General features: G+C 26.1%; 1 protein-coding gene across 2 annotated transcripts in view; it reads left to right on the forward strand.

The window, feature by feature from the left end:
* The first annotated feature begins 455 nt into the window (after positions 1-455).
* The window catches only part of LOC105450094 (FAD synthase-like), a 65,360-nt gene continuing 61,825 nt past the window's right edge, over positions 456-3,990 (forward strand). For both annotated transcript variants that reach the window (XR_974429.1, XM_011689756.1), the window contains exon 1: positions 456-631. The gene's annotated coding sequence lies outside the window, so the exon portion shown is untranslated. The remainder of the gene's footprint in view (positions 632-3,990) is intronic.

Here is a 3,990-nt window from a genome sequence, read left to right on the forward strand (position 1 = left end):
CTCAGTTTTTCGCTGAGTGGACCTATACTGGTTATACTGTGGTACTAGCAAGTGCAGCACTTGGTAGCTAAGTGCAATTTTTGATTGGTTTTCTGCCTTTCTGCATTCTGTTTTTGGCTTCAATGTGAATCCTCTCTAAGGGTGCGTTCCCACTGAACGCGTCACGATTAATTGACAAAAATATTTCATTTTATCATCATTTGCCGCGCGACTCCTTGAGCAACGCATCGATTAGGTTACTCGACATTTTAGAGATAAAATAATCTTTTTTTGTATAAAATCCTGGATCGCGCAGCAAATAAAATGGGATGTTTTGATTGGTCAATTTGGAAGCGAACGCGTGACGCGCTCAGTGGGAACGCACCCTAATAATTAAATATATTCATTGAGAGAATTTATTTTTTTCAACGTTGGTAATCGGAAATCTGGTGACTTTTATTGCATGAGGTACAGTCATGGTGGAAGGTGTTATACTTCCACCATGGGTACAGTACGAGGTTCGCACGATCAATCTGGAGTCGATTAATCTTTCATCCGTTGAACTTTATTTGGCTTTTCTTTTCATCAACTAAAATTGTGGAACAGGATATCTGTATTATCTATATTATTGAATTTTTTATAAAGTTATCAGGTAAATAACTATCTTTTTATGCTATTTTCTTAGTATAATTTTATAATGAATGGTAATATGATTCTAACTTAACCTTGAAACTTAATGTAATTTTTACGAAAACATTTATTTTTCGTCTTTATGACTCTTAATTAATTTGTTAAAACATATTTACGACATATTATGTTTATTACAAAGAAATTATAATATGGTCATATCTGTTCTTTTTATCCATACGTCTTTTTACATTTTGTACAGAGAATTATGTTTGTAATTTAAAATAAAAGAAGTTCATTTTAGATAATTTGGGAAGCATGCGGGGAACATTTAACCTTTTTTCTTACTCAATTTCACTTGTTGTATCCGAAAACCGTAGCTAAAATTATCTTAGTATCCAGGAAATATTTTTTGTTCATATTTTAAACAGAAAAAAAGTAGTGATTGATTTTATCACTTTGTTGAACCATGTCTGCAAATTTTTCTTTGTTTTTATAAAAATATGTTTTGATGTTATCTAAGCTCTCAATTCTTCTTCATCAGGGTTTGAGAATCTGCAAGTTATCTTAAGTTATGTATACATTTTAAGGTTTGCATCGAAATATCTCGAGAAGTATAAAAGATGCAAAACAATGTTTCAGATAAAAATTATATTGTCTGAAGGAGGACAAATAATGATATAAATAATTTTTGAAAAAAATCAATTTATCAGGGTCAATATAAAGAGTAACACCATTTTTCTATATCAAATTATATAATTTTGTTTACATAGTATAATTCCTTTAATTATTCTGCTTATAAAAATATTAACATAAAACTATTCAAAATTCAATAGTTTACGAGATATTTTATATTTTATTATATATATTTTATACTTCGACATTATATGAAATATTTTATAAACTATTGATTTCTTGATAATTGTACTTTAATACTTTTATGCACAAAATAATAAGATTATTGATTGGTGTAAAGAAAGCACTCAGTTAAAAAAAAAAAAATATGTAGTTCTATATTGTAAATTGCATATTTTTTTAATAGCTACTAAGTATTTTCTTTACAATTGATTTGTCTCATTATTTTGTATATAAAAGTACTAAAGTACAATTATTAAGAAATTAATAGTTTATGAAATATTTTATATTACGTTGAAATATGGCATAATAAAGTATAAAATATCTCGTAAACTATTGAAACCTTGATGAAAAAGGATGAGGGCTTAAGTAACATCAAATTATCAAAACATGTTTTTATAAAAATGAAGAGAAATTTGCAGACATGGTTCAACAAAGCAATATAATTAATCGCTGCTTTTTCTGTTACTTTAAAATGTAAGAAAAAATATTTTCTGACTACTAGAATAATTTTAACTACGATTTTCAGATTCAGCAAGTGAAATTGAGTAAAAAAAGGTGAATTTAACGTTCTTCGCATGCTTTTTAAATCGCCTAAAATGTATGAATTCCTTTCTGAAAGAAAAAAGATAAGAAAGTACAGAAGCTAAAAAGAAGAAATTTTTGTCCATATACAGGATCAAAGAAACACTTCAGAAAATTATAATTGAAATATATTTTTATGTATAAATACATATGTATAACATATATATAAATATATATATACATAGTTTATTTTATATAAAATTATTGTATATACAAAGTGTTCCAAAAACTCTTAATTAATATTTCAAGGTGTGAAAGAAACTGAAATTTTGAATTAAAAGTTCCTTTATCAATTTTGGCTCATTGTCAGACCATTTTTTATTTACAGAGTTATTAACGAATAAAGTTAATCAATTAGATTGCGCTTAGCCGAAGTACAAAGGAGCATAGTATGCCATGTGGCTCTTTGTGGTTACTTCTCTCGATTAAAATTTTATTCTATATAATTTTTCATATTAATAAATAAGCAAATGAATAAATCAATAAATAAGGTAGATAAATAAATAAATAAACACACAAATAAATAAATAAGAATAAATTACAGTTCAAAATTTATCTAATTTAAATAAATTACAGTTCAAAATTTATCTAATTTCTGATTGTTTTTATTCTTATTTATTATTTACTTATTTCAATAAGGAAAAGTTTAATGGTCAAGAATTTATTAGAACTTTTACTTATTTATTAATATGAAAAATTAGAATAAAATTTTAATCGAGAGGAGTAAGTCGCACGGCATGATAGGCTCCTTTATACTCCAGGTAAATGCGATCTAATTGATTAACTTTATTCGTTAATAACTCTGTAAATAATGGTCTGAGCCAAAATTGATAAAGAAACTTTTAGTTCAAAATTTCATTCTCTCACACCTTAAAATATTAATTAAGAGTTTTGGGACACCCTGTATACACAATAATTTTACATAAAACATACATACATATATAGTTATATATTTATTTATTTATTTATTAGATAGCAAAATGATAGGAATATGTCAACAATATGCCAATAAATTTGATAATTGTAGAATAGATTCCTGTGTTTCTCTTTAAACTTAATTTCTGTCATAATTTATAAACTATAAAGTAACAGAAATAGCAGGAATAGAGTTTACACTTTGCCATCAAGAGTTTGCTTGTTTTCTGGTATATTTCTAGCAATATCAGAAATACAGTAAATTGTGCTTGACTATTGGTAAATTTTTATTAATACTATAATATGCAACACATAATACATATTCTTGGCAAGTTTGATTATTTTGATTTTTAAATAAATTTTTTTATGCATAATAAGAACGTGTAATATTTTATATAAACATATATGAAATATTACACATAGTATATAAATATATATATATGTAAAATATTACACTATAAAATAACTTTTTTAAACATAATGAGAACGAGAGTGATTATTTTCCATAATTTTTGGACGCTGAATATAATTTCGTTTATGAAATATTTCTGTTATGTCACAATTTTGTATAATTTACGACTAAAGTTGCAGAAAGCCATTTTAGTATAGTATTTTGGTATTATTATATTATTATATTATAGTGTTATATTATATTATTATATTGTAGTATATTATATTATTACTACATTACTGGTGTATAACTATGGTGATATTGAAGAAATTTTATTGTAATCAAAACATGTTTGTTAGTATTTTTAATTTGTAAAAAGAATTTGTTGTGCCAAATATAGCTAGAAAGATATTTATGATCAATAGGGTTTATTGTATCAAAATTGTGTAGATTATTAAAGATCTATCAAATATTTTACAATTATGTCCTTCATATGTACAGATTTTTTAGGTTGCTGAATACTAATCCTACAACACACACGCACACGCCCACGCCCACGCACACGCACATGCACACGTACATGTACAGTACACACACACACACACACACACACGCACACGCACACGCACACGCACGCG

The sequence above is a fragment of the Wasmannia auropunctata genome, unplaced genomic scaffold (genome assembly GCF_000956235.1).
Source record: "Wasmannia auropunctata unplaced genomic scaffold, wasmannia.A_1.0 LD336111.1, whole genome shotgun sequence".
Lineage (NCBI taxonomy): Eukaryota > Metazoa > Arthropoda > Insecta > Hymenoptera > Formicidae > Wasmannia > Wasmannia auropunctata.